This window comes from Camelina sativa, chromosome 10 (assembly GCF_000633955.1).
Source record: "Camelina sativa cultivar DH55 chromosome 10, Cs, whole genome shotgun sequence".
Taxonomy (NCBI): Eukaryota; Viridiplantae; Streptophyta; class Magnoliopsida; order Brassicales; family Brassicaceae; genus Camelina; species Camelina sativa.
Genome location: NC_025694.1, coordinates 22,088,077 through 22,100,874, shown reverse-complemented (window position 1 = coordinate 22,100,874; position 12,798 = coordinate 22,088,077). Strand labels below are relative to the sequence as shown.

Here is a 12,798-nt window from a genome sequence, read left to right as displayed (position 1 = left end):
CCTGGTACCAAGATCTCAAGGATGGCGACCCAAGGGTGAGACGGTATGGCTCGAAGACGGATGTCTGAGAGTTTGATTGGTATGGCTTGAAGGTTGCGACCTAAGAGCATATGAGTTGGTGGCAAAAGTGTCAAGGACGTGGGGATAAGCATGGTAATCGAATGTGGATCTCGGGGTTGGTGGGGGTTCAATCTCGGGGTTTTCTATGTATTGCCCGGGAGGGTCAGGTGTATGCTGGTTGGGGGGACCAGAGTGGTGATGATTGGGAGAGTATGGTTTGGATTTACCGGTGGGGTCAGGACTTTGTTGACCGGTGGGGTCAGGATTGTGTGGACCAGTGGTGTCATGGTTGCGGCAAACCATATGGTTGGATGGTGCGAACCGTTGCGGCGGTGGTTGGATGAGTTTTGCCGTCTAGTGGCGGTGTGTTGCAGATTCGAGGACGAATCTTTTGTTAGAGGGGGAGAATTGTAACACCCGCGAACCAATTTCTGGTTATTGGGAAGGGGTGTCGATCGACACCAAGGGGAGTGTCGATCGACAACATCAATGTTTGGTTTGACCAGGTTGTTTTTAATTGTCGTTTCTGGTTTGGTTTGATTTGATTGGGTTGTCTAAACCATGTACATAAGGGAAAACTCGACCTAGGTCGTAGAAGGAGGTTGTCTTGGCCGTTCTAAGAGAAAAGAGAGAAGAAAGGTGTTCTTGAGAGTTTGGAGGCTTTTGGAGAGATTCTTGGCTTGTGTGGTGTGATCTGTTGTTGTGGAGTGGAGATCTGGTGCTAAGAATAAAGGAGAAGGCATCTAAGGATTGGATTCGTCTTTGTTGAGTTAGAATCTTCCTCCAAAAGAGGTGAGTGCATGATCATGTCTTATCTAAGCTTGAGAATCCTTTGTTTGATTGATTTGCTGTGTTTTGTGGTGTTGTTCTTGCTTGTGGTGGTTGTGTTATGGTTGTTATAGGTTCCTGAACCTTTTGGGTGAGTTTGGAGCGGATTGGAGATGATTGGAAACGGAGATTCGACGATTGGCTTTGCGCAGAACGCGACTGCGGAGTCGGTGTCGATCGGCACCATGTTGGTTTCGGTCAACACCATGTTTGGGCCAGTGTCGATCGAGACCACTCTGGTGTCGGTCGACACCAACTTGTCTGATTCGTGATTTTCCTGGTTTGTTGTGTTTGTTTGTTGTTTGGTAAACATGAGGAATCTCAGTTGCTTGTGTGTATAGCCTAGTAGATGGGAGGATTGCCTCACTGAGTGTTTATCAAATACTCATGCATCTCAATTGTTGTTTGTGGTGTGCATGTATGTGACGTGGAATCGTGGCGATGAGGAGGAGGATGATCTAGGGTCTCGTTTGTGTGTTGGTGGTTACATTGTTTATGTTGGAACCTTGGATAGAGTTATGCTAGGTTGTTGGATAGATTGGTTAGGAGTGTTATTGTATTGATGATGTATTGGTTTTGTATTATTGGTATGTTCCCGCTGTGCTTAATGGTTATTGCTGGTTTAATGATGAGTTGTGGTTTGGGTTGGTTAATTAAGTAGTATGGGATGCTTAATTATATATATTGTATTTATTAAAAAAAACGGGCCGGGTTGTTTCAGGGGGTTTATATATGAAAACCCATTAACCCTAGCTTTCTAATCTTGCTTGAGGGTCTGCTCGATGAGGTGCTCGAGGATGAGCTCGGGTTGCTCTTTGGATAGGTCTTCGGATTGTTCTTCCTGCTCTTGTTCTTCCTGCTCTTGGAATGCAGAATATGGACAAAAAAAGATGTTTAAAACATGTAAATTAGAGAGTTATCAGACCCTAAACTTAAATCTTGCTAGTCCTCTAGCAAGGAAGTAGGAGGAAGAGGTTAAAAATGGGACTCATAACCTTTTGAGCTAAGCGAAAGATTCAAGCTATAGTCCTTAAAGATAGTTTAATGTTGCTCAGATCAATCAAGATACTTGCAAATATTTTTCTATGTTTATCACCATGCATCGATCTAGTAAATCCTCCAACTAAAAGTAAAGACTTGCAATTACAAAGAACATCTCTTTCACATTCATTAAAGTATTTGGCGAATTCTTGCAAGTGGAAGGTGAATCAAGCTCAATCGGTTTCAAGGGTAAGGCTTTTTGGTATGGTGGTTTCGAACAATATCTTTGGGTGGTTTTCTCTCAAAAGATGGAATGATAGACAGTTGCGAAAACTATCTAAGATTGAGAACAATTAGGGCATACAAAGCTTAACTCTTGATAATCTACCCTTTTCTCATTCACTTTCTCTTTTTTTTTTTTTTTATCAAACCCCCTAGAATAATACTACCCATATTCTTGATTTTAACTCCTTTTTTTATAATCCCTAAGGTCTAAACTTTAAACATGTAGCTCTCTCTCTTTTTTTTTTCTTTTTCTTTCTTTGCTAAACTCCTAATAATATTCCTAGATTATTTTTTTTTCTTTTTCTTTTCTAGGAGACTATAGCAAGATCTTTTTCTCTTTTTTTTTTTTATTTAGAGACTTAGAGCTAATTGAATCAGACCTTAGGGACTTTCTTCTTTAATTTCTCTTTTATTCCTCAACCCAACCCCAAATAATCATGCTAACCACCAATCTTTCAAGACTGATTCTATTAGCTAGTCCAAATGATTCTAAACTTAGCTAAAACAAGAGCCATTTCTTTGTCGTTCTCAATACTCTCAAGGTTTCACAACCTATAGCACAATGAAAAGGCCTCACTCATCAATTCACAACAAGGTTTGAAAGAAAGGTTTGGGGTTCAAGGGTAGAGAAAAACAAATCAGGTTAAACGAAAAGATGGGTAAAAATGGAGTGCTAACCCGAGTTTAGAGTTACCATGAGCAAGTATTCAAATTCCATAAGCAAGACAATTTAAGTTCAGTTTAAGTAAAATAATATAGTGATGATTCAATGTTCAAGCAAGTGGAGGAAGATTTCAAAAGACACAAGGTTTTAAACAAAGATTTTTCATTTTTTTCCAAAGATTGATCTAGCAACAATGAACTGTGATTAAGGGCTATAGCTTCAATCCTAAGGTTTGGCATTAAACAAGGTGGTTTTAATCATTGTCACCTAAAATGCATATGCAACAATCCTATATGAAGAAGTCTAGACTCAATCCTAATATGAAAACGCAACTACATGACCACTCTTTTTTTTTTTCAAAATTTTCAAATTTTTAGTGTTTTTTAATGCAAATAGATGCAGACTCAAATGAATAAAATTAGCATGCAAAAATTTGAAATAAAAAAATAAAACACAATGTTATATAAATTCTCAGACCCTCCCCCAAACTTAAAAAGTCTGAAAAAGAAATCTGAGAATCAAACAAAATGAAACAAAATAAAATGCAATGGTATTAACAATGGTTTGGATGAAAGTGGTACCTCATGGGTTGGTGAAGAAAGAGGTTGTAGCAGCCTCCATACTCGCCAATGTGTAGCCAAGGTCGTCACCGGCTTCAGCAGGTGCCGGGATTTGCTCATCAGAGAGCTCGGTTATGCGCACGGACGACCTGCTCATACCAGCATCTGAGGGGTTGATCGGGTAAGGCGTCGCATAGTTCATCGGGTAGGGCATCAGATAGTACGATGGGTATGGTGGAAGAGGTCCGAAAAGGTCACCCGTATAGCCGCTTGTAGGGTGCATCGATTATGGCATCATGTATGGCATATGGTAAGGCGGAGGGTAAGTACCTGAGTGGTCACCCGATTGGGTGTTCGGCTGGGGCATCGGATAGGGCATCGTGTACCCCATCGGGTTAGGCATCAGATAGGCATTTGAGTGGCTTCTCCGCGATCTATCGGGTCTGGTGACATCCTCTTCTGTTTGGGCCTTGTAGGAGGATGCCCTGTGGGGCTCTGGAGGCGCTAATCCTCGGATTCCTTCCAGTGCTCCACTCCTCCCCATCCATGTGGGTGCATAAGCCGAATTGGGAGCTGAGGCACAACTTGCCTTGTCTTGCAGCTCCTTGATCTGTCCTCCCATTACCTTCACTGAGCCAGTGAGGTCTTTTACCTTCTTTGCCAAAAACTTGTTCATCCTCTTCAACCATCCTATCCTCTTGTTGGCTTCCCTCACTCCAACAGGTTGCTTTTGAGAGCAAACATACTCGTCAAAATCGTAGTCCTCTGAATTGTTTCCTTGTCCTTGCCCTGTCGACTCTCTCTGGTCAGCTTCGGATTCACCTTCGGGGTTGTACAGCTCCTCCCATGGTGGCATGAAATCTATGTTCTGTCCTAGCCGGATCTTAGTGCACACGACGTTGGGCAAAACCATTTGAGCAGCCCTGACTGCTGGATGAACGAACTTGAATAAGAACATATCATTTGGTCTCTCATAAGCCAAGAATATCGCCAAGGTGAGGTAGTCGATGTCTAGCCATCTCGGCTCATGAACTACTCCCTTCAAAGGCACATCGCAGGCCACCAAAATTGATGTGACCAATCCTCCTATTGAGATCTCTCCAGCTCCCTCTCTTCTATCAGTTTTCATTGCCCATGACTTGAGGTAAAGGAAATGATCGAGCAGCACAAAGACCATACTAGTGTCCGCAGCATGTCCAACTAGCGGTGTACCATCCCTAGCATTGTCTAACACTCCGCACAAGGCAATGTCTAGCAGCTGGAGCTCATGGTCATTCACATTCCCAGTCTCTTTTCTAGCAAAAAGGGTGCAAGCTAGGGACTTATGAAAATACCTCAAAACAGGGCTCCTTATTTGAGCAGACTTGGAGCTTGTAGACTTGTACGGAAGCTTGTCCCCTATTGTCAGCCATAGGGACTTCATCTCCTCCTTGCCCACTTCCATGTTCTCTCCACTCCCAGCCTTGAAACCATACAGCTTCCCGATCTCCTTGAAGGTAAGCCGGTACTCCTTGTTGCGCACGGAGAAAGTGATGAACCTGATCCCCCGATCGGGTAGTAGGGTCGGGTGGTCCTCAAAGAAGTGTAACCGCAGTGTGGCAAGGAAGTGTACCGTATCCTCCTCATAAGCCTCGAGGTTGGCTCGCATCATCTGGCCCAGGTGGCACATGTCGAACAGGAACTCGACATCTCTAGCGATGCCCAATTGCTTCATTGTTTCTCGGTGGGGATAGCGGGTACCAACAAAGTTCATCTTGCGGAGGACCTTGAAGAGCTTGGCCGGAGTCTCCACCTCTTTCTGCTTCAGCCTCCTCGAAGCCAGGCGTGGGCGTTCTCTGTGCTCCTCCTCTCAGTCACGGCTCTCCTCCTCCGTGTCTTGATCTTCTTCTTTAGCCGCCCTCTCAGCCACCTTCTCAGCCTTTTCAAAGGCTGTTCTCTTCCCCCTTGCAACCGCAGCTCTGCTTCTCACCCTGGAGGTTTGGATCTCCTCCGGTTCTCCTCCTTCTGCATCTAAATCGACCTCCATCGGGTCGGTAACGGTTCGCTCGGACATAGACAGGTCCCTAGGTCGAGGAGATCGGCGGATTGCAACTTCTACTGGGTCAGGAGAGAGAACTCGGGTATCTACCCGATCAGGTGCTCGAGTGCCAGCACGGGTAGACGGTCGGGTTGAGCATCGGGTTGGGGATGCGAAACGTCCAGCCAATGGTTGAGAATGCGGAACATCTCCTCTTCCTTGTGAATCGTGAGCTTCGGCGGTATCACCTCCAGTTCTAGCAGCGGCAGAGGCTGATCTGCTCCCCTTCTTTTGGTAAGTCTTCACCTTTGGAGCCATTGTTGAATCCTTGAAAAGAGAAAAAGCTAAACTTCGAGATTAATAGGGTTAGTTCAGAAAGACTGAAAAACTCGATTTCTTTGGAGAGGGAAGAAGTTTGGAAAACAAAGAGTTTAGGGTTTAGAGAAAACTTAAGGAGTTATGAAGTTGTGAGGTTGAGGATCCTTAAATAGAGAGGGTTGGCTTCTTGGGCTTCCCCGACAACAGCGCCAAATTGATAGTAGGATTTTCACCCAGGGTATCAATTCCTTATGCAGTTGTAGAACAAAGGGTTATCAATCCAAATGGTTGATATGCTAGCAGATAAGATGCAATCAGAGACAAGCAAGTCAAGCCAAGCAATAGTTGGGATTTTATCTAACAATCCTAAAATAATTAAAATAAAGTAAATAAACAAGAACCACATGACTTATGCACTCGATGCAAGCATTCGGGTACAGGATCGCGTGGGGTGGTCGAGTAAACAAGACGAGTATGAACAACTCGAAGGTATACTCGAAGCAGGTGATTGTGTGCCTGTTCGGGTAAGGGATCGAGTTATGAATAAAAATGTAAACAATCAAAATACGAAAGCTCCTAAGGATGGGGTTATCGACCCCTGAGCATTCCTGACCAGTATGGAAGTCCTACATGCCTCAAGCAAATATTCCCTAGACAATGAATCTCTAAAATCTTGTTAAAACACTCTCGTGATAGAAACAATCAACCTTAATCACTCCCCTACCCAACTCTCGTTGGAGAAATATGATCAAACAGGCAATACAAACCGATTCATTATTGTCAATAAACCCCTTACTCATCTAATCTCTTAGGCTAAGTGAGTAAATCTCTAGCATTGATTTATTCAAGCATTTCATATACACCTCTTGATGGTAAAATGCCCTAGATCTAATCTCAACCTCTCGGTCTGTTGATAGCCTTAAGAACACCAATCTAGAAGGGAATTTATAAAACATAAACATCCAAGCTAAGACATCCTAACCGATCAAGAACACAAAATCGTCAATCTCATCCCTAGAAACCTTACTTCACTACTCAGATCTCTTGGAAAGAAACACAAAAACATAGATAAATGAGAATTGCATTGTATTAAAAATAGAGTAGAGTAGAAGAGTATAGAATCGAAAATGCAAAAAGAAATAAAAATAAATCCTAACAGTGGGAAAAGTGTTTGAGTCACTCAAAATCTCTCTGAGAAGCTCTCGCTCTTTGGTTTGGGTTTCTGCGGCGTGCTAAGGCGAGAGGAAGAAGAGGGGGGATTTATATATGGAAACCCATTAACCCTAGCTTCCCAGTCCTGCCCGAGGGTCTGCTCGATGAGGTGGTCGAGGATGAGCTCGGGGTGCTCTTCGGATAGGTCTTTGGATTGTTCTTCCTGCTCTTGGATCCTCTTCGATCGGGTTGGTGTTCAGACTGTTCTTCCTGCTCAATAGCTCCTTAGGGTACATGCTCGGATTTGACCTTTTTTCTCTCCATTTTAGGCTCTAAAGCACCTGTTTTCATCCAAAATATGCAAATGCAAGAATGCAACATCCTAAATGGCCTAAATGCAAATTCCTATAGTAAATGACCTAAAACTGCTAAAGTTAGGGTAAATATAATGAAGAATATGGACAAAAAGGATGCTTAAAACATGTAAATTAGAGAGTTATCACGCATGCTCTCTGCCCTGTACAGCGCCCTTCCCTATAGCCGCCACCAAGGTACCACCAGCTTCTTTAGTGTGTGCTCTTCGGCTTGTGCTTATCTAGTTTCTTCAATCCTAGCTTCTCTTATATAGTGAAACCCTAGAGCTTATGTTGGTTCATTCCTGCAGGCTACATAACCCGGATCCTGTATGTGCTACACATCAATATAGACCCAGTTCATAGTTCAGACCAAATAAGCCCATATGAAGCAAACATTTACAACAATCTCAAAGTTGATGTTGTCCCTACCAACGTTTCTTATCATGTCGTCAAACCGTCCCTTTTGAGTAAAACCGGTCAGGCGTGGAGACGATCCCGATTCCATTAACGAAACCAAACGAATTAGTCAATGGGTCAACTGTTGACTGACAAACCAAAAAAATTAATGTTTCCAAGAAATTTCTTACAAAAAACAAATCAACTCTCTATCGCTCAAATCTGATATTTGCTATTGCTACCTTAAAAACCAAATAAAGACTACTCCATTCTTATCTATTGCAATCTTTGAGCTCCTTTGATGGAACAACAAGTATCATTCTTTGGAGTGACACCCCTTCATTGCCAGAGTTCTCATAGAGATTAACTCCACCACTCTCATCAAAATTTGAGCAAACTCACTGTCATCATTGAATCTGAACGTTATACTGCCTATTACCTTTACATATCAATACTGTTCCTCCTACAATCCTCTTCAAAATGGTAAACCATGCATTATCATTTAGAGGTTATATGGTGAGTGCAGCAGTGAGTTACTTATACTCATTCATCCTTAGGAGTTAGGATCTTAATCATTAACATAAAGTGACATCATGATGAGTGTGAGCCAAGTCACCTTCTGAGTTGAACTTATACGTTTCTCCTAACCTCTGTTATACTTTTCTTCACCAAGACTCAGATAATTAACTCTCCTTCCTATTTTTTACTCAAAATTGTTTTTTTTTAAACCCTAATTCTCCTAAAGAACAAGACGATGATTAACAACTTTCTTATGAATTGTCATTAAATATTTTACATATCCCTTTTTCACGACATATCGATTACCGTTAAAACCGACGAGATCGATGGATGTTCGCACGCCCCGGCCATGGCTACTCCAAGGAGGCAACTGAATCTTCGCACGACCCATCACAACAGTTCCGTTGGATGTTCCAGGATCTCTATAGGAGAATCCTCTAAGCAATTCTATGTAAAGATACGGTGCGGGAAAATCTAAAGGAATCACCATTCTTTGGTTAACCACAAAGAATCCTTCAATTTTTATAAAAACTTTTTTCAGTGTAGGTGATTGTTTACAAGAAAATGGCGTATTTACACAACAAAAAATGTCAAAATATATTAAGAAATAGGAAAAATCACGTTTTAAACCTTCAAAGTGTCTCCAGCATTTTAAACCTCGTGAGAATTTTACTAACACTATAGATCTTTAAAATGATTTTACTAACACTTTAAATAAAACTAACTTTCATTTTTGTACCGCCATAAAAAATAACGGAATAATAATATCCATCAACGCAAAATAGTTACAATATGTTGGTTTAATTTAAAATTTAATTAGTTTTAGTTTTTACAAATAAATAAAAAGATAAAAAAATAAATTTGTATTCGTCTTCATTATAGGCAAAACTTTTACGACGTTACTCTTCACATTATTAATCTTTTTAATAAATACATCTCCACTGGATTCTGATTCAAATCGATTGACTTCTTATTAGAAACAAATGAATCTTCTGAATATATTGCTGCTTCAAATCATTTGTCAAATGTTTTAACCTTACCTCTGATTCTTCATTTTTTTTTGCTTTGATGTATTTTTAATGTTTTATCAATCTTCATAAATAATTAAATTAAATTAAATTAATTAAATAAGTATTTAAATCAAACCAATATTGTTTAACTATTTCACGTTGACAGATATTACTGTTCCGTCAATTTTCGTGGCGGTACAAACATGAAAGTTTGTTTTAAGTAAGATTTAAAGTGTTATTGAAAACAGTTTAAAGGTTTATAGTGTTAGTGAAAATATAATATCTCAAGGTTTAAAGTGCTACTCAATGACACTTTGAAGGTTTAAAATATGATTTTCCCTTAAAAAATATTTAGATTTAAGTAATTTAAAACATGAATTTTTTAGTACATCATTCTTCACATCAACTATTACTGATATTTATATTTCGTTGATTCAGCCAAACTAAACATGTCCCTTAATCGTGCTAAAAGGGCTACTAACAAACATTAATTTGATGTTATGATATTTTTTTGTTAATGACAAAACAATGACTTTTTTTGGTGAAGTTTTCAATTTTCAATTTAAATAAAATTTCTAAACTGAAATTTCAATCCTTAGTTCAACCCAAACAAGACTCTCCCAATTATCACAACTCTAGTCCCCTCTGGCCAGCATAAACCTGACCCTCCTGGTCAACACACAGAAACCCCGAGAATGAACCCCCATCAACCCTCAGATCTGCATCCGATCACAACAGGAAATCCGAGATTGAACCCCCAATCACACTTCTTATCTCCATGTGCTTGACACTTTTACCTCCAACTCACCTACTCTTAGGTCGCAACCTTCAAGCTATACCGATCTCATTCTCAGACCTCCCGTTTTCGAGTCATACTGTCCCACCCTCAAGTCTCACCCTCGGGATCTCGGTACCAGGAGAAAGGAGAACTGATAGGCTACATAGAGTGTATATACGAAGGAAGAACGAAGCTTGAGGCACACGTGCAAGAAGGAGGTTCGCACGTGTTAGTCAATTTCAATATAAAAGATTGTGAGTTTTCTGTTAGACGGTTATGTGAGTTGTATGTAACAGAGTTGTATGAGACTTTGAGGGAGATGGTAATGTCTAGCTGCGTCTAGAGACCTCTATGGTTACAATTGTATTGTTACGTTTACAGATAATAAAGAAGAAGTGTTTCTTTCTTATCAATTGGTGAGTCGTGACTGAGATCGGAGTAATCGCAATTGAGGAATTAGGATTCTTGGTGAATTTGGGGATTTCGATTGAAAATTGAAGAATTGATCCGTGAAGATGGTTTTGGCAATGGGATTATCACCGGTGCGAGAGTTATCAGCGGAGGAGCAGCACGAAGCGTCACTAGCTGACATCTACGATCAATTGAGCGAGATGCAAAACTCAGGAAGTAAGATGAATGAAAGGCTTGAATCGATGAGCTCTCAGATGGGATCAAAGATTGAGTCCTTGGGAAATGATATGAAGATTCGCGATCAGAAATTGGAGGACCTTGGGAGGAAACTAGACATGATCCTCAATTCTTTACCCAGAACAGAAACAACTCGAGAGATCGGAGGACCAAGTCATGCGAGGGAACCACAATCACATGATTACCAAAATCAGGTACGTCTACTATCCTCGGAACAATGCCTTAGCAGTATTAGGCCTGGGCTTAGAGTGACTAAGCTCAAGAACGTAGAAATGACAGTTTTTGATGGAGCTGGAGTGTACAGTTGGGTTGCTCGTGTCGAGAGATTTTTTTGACTTGGTGGTTATAACGATGCAGAGAAGTTGGCATTGGTTTCAGTTAATCTCAGTGGAAAAGCCTTGAGCTGGTATAACTGGGTGGTTAATACTAGATAGTTTGAAAGTTGGTTGCAGTTTAAGTCAGCTCTAATGTTGCAATATGGGAACTTGAAGATTAGAGGGCCAAGCCAAAGCCTTTTTTGTATCCAACAAACGGGATCCATAGCTGATTACATACAACGGTTTGAGGATTTATCTTCTCAAGTGATGGGCCTTGATGAACAGAAACTTGAAGGTATATTTCTCAACAGATTGACTCCAAAAATGCAGGAACTTGTGCATATGCAAAAGCTGCGCAATTTTCCAGAGATGGTGGCAGAGACTAGAGAAATGGAGTCCACTATAATGAGGAGGGTTGTTAAGAAGGAGCTAATGTTAGCTAATAAGGAGAACAAAGAACCACATGGTCAAGATTATAGAAGTAATTCTCAATCTAACGCTAACACCTGGAAGATGAAGTCTATTATTACCGATTCTGCACAGTCTAATGAGAAGTCGGTAACAGAAGTGAGCAAAGACCTAGAAGACATAACACAAATGCAGAGCTGGATGAGAAGAGAAGAAAAGTTATTTGTTTTAAATGCAATGGACCTTGGTCAAAAGACCATAAGTGTCCAAACAGAGAACTGAGAGTGATGACAGTCTTCAATGGCTTTGAAGTGGAGGTTTTAGACGAGAACAGGGAAGAAGAGCCTAGCGTGAAACCAGTGGGTGAATGTATGGCACTCTCTTTCCAATCTTTCAGGGGGATTTCTGATCCTGCCACCACTAAAGTAAGAAGAGCCAAGCGTGGAACCAATGGGCAAAAATAACATAGTAATTATGTTGGATAGCGGTGCAACCCACAATTTCATATCCCCTGCTACAGTAAAGAAGTTGAATCTCAAATGCAGAGAGGACCCAAACTTAAATGTCACTTTGGGAACCAGCATTTTGGTGAATGGGATAGGGATTTGTGAGAAAGTTACTTTTTCTGTTCAGAACTTGGAATTCACCACTGATTTCATTGTTCTTGAATTAGGACAGATCGATGTCATACTTGGAGTTTATTGGCTTAGAACACTGGGAGATTGTAGAGTGATTTGGGAGAAGAATGAGATGTCGTTTATTCACAATGGTCAGATGGTGTCAATACGAGGAGAATCTGACCTACTCATCTCTAAAATGTCATTGAAGTCGCTGTCTGGTGGATTCACGATTCATAATAAAGGTGCTATGGTGGAGTTGTACAACCAACAAGTGAGTAAATCGAATTCAGTGCAGCTTGAGAAGGAGATTCAGACAGTTCTGAATAAATACGACAATGTTTTTGATGTTCCATCTGGCCTACCTCCAATTAGAGGAAGAGAACACTCAATTACTCTACTGCAAAGACATAACACCATCAGTGTGAGACCTTATAGGTATCCACACGCACAGAAAGAGATAATGGAAAAGATGGTCAAAGAAATGTTAGACTTTGGGATTATCAGACCTAGCCACAGTCCATTCTCAAGTCCAGTACTATTAGTGAAGAAGAAGGACAAAAGTTGGAGATTTTGTGTGGATTATAGAGCTTTAAACAGAGTGACAGTACCGAATAAGTTTCCAATACCCATGATTGATCAACTATTGGATGAGTTAAATGGATCCACTGTGTTTTCTAAATTGGATTTGAGAGCTGGATACCACTAGATAAGGATGAGAGAACACGATGTGGAGAAGACTGCTTTTAGGACACATGACAGTCATTATGAATTCTTGGTTATGCCCTTTGGATTAACCAATTCCCCAACAACATTTCAATCATTGATGAACGCAATTTTCAGACCCTACTTGCGAAAGTTTATACTGGTATTTTTCGATGACA

At 40.8% G+C, this 12,798-nt stretch overlaps 1 pseudogene; it reads right to left on the bottom strand.

Annotated features, from left to right (window-relative positions):
- Nucleotides 1–8,626, bottom strand: part of LOC104720603 — a 16,328-nt pseudogene extending 7,702 nt beyond the window's left edge.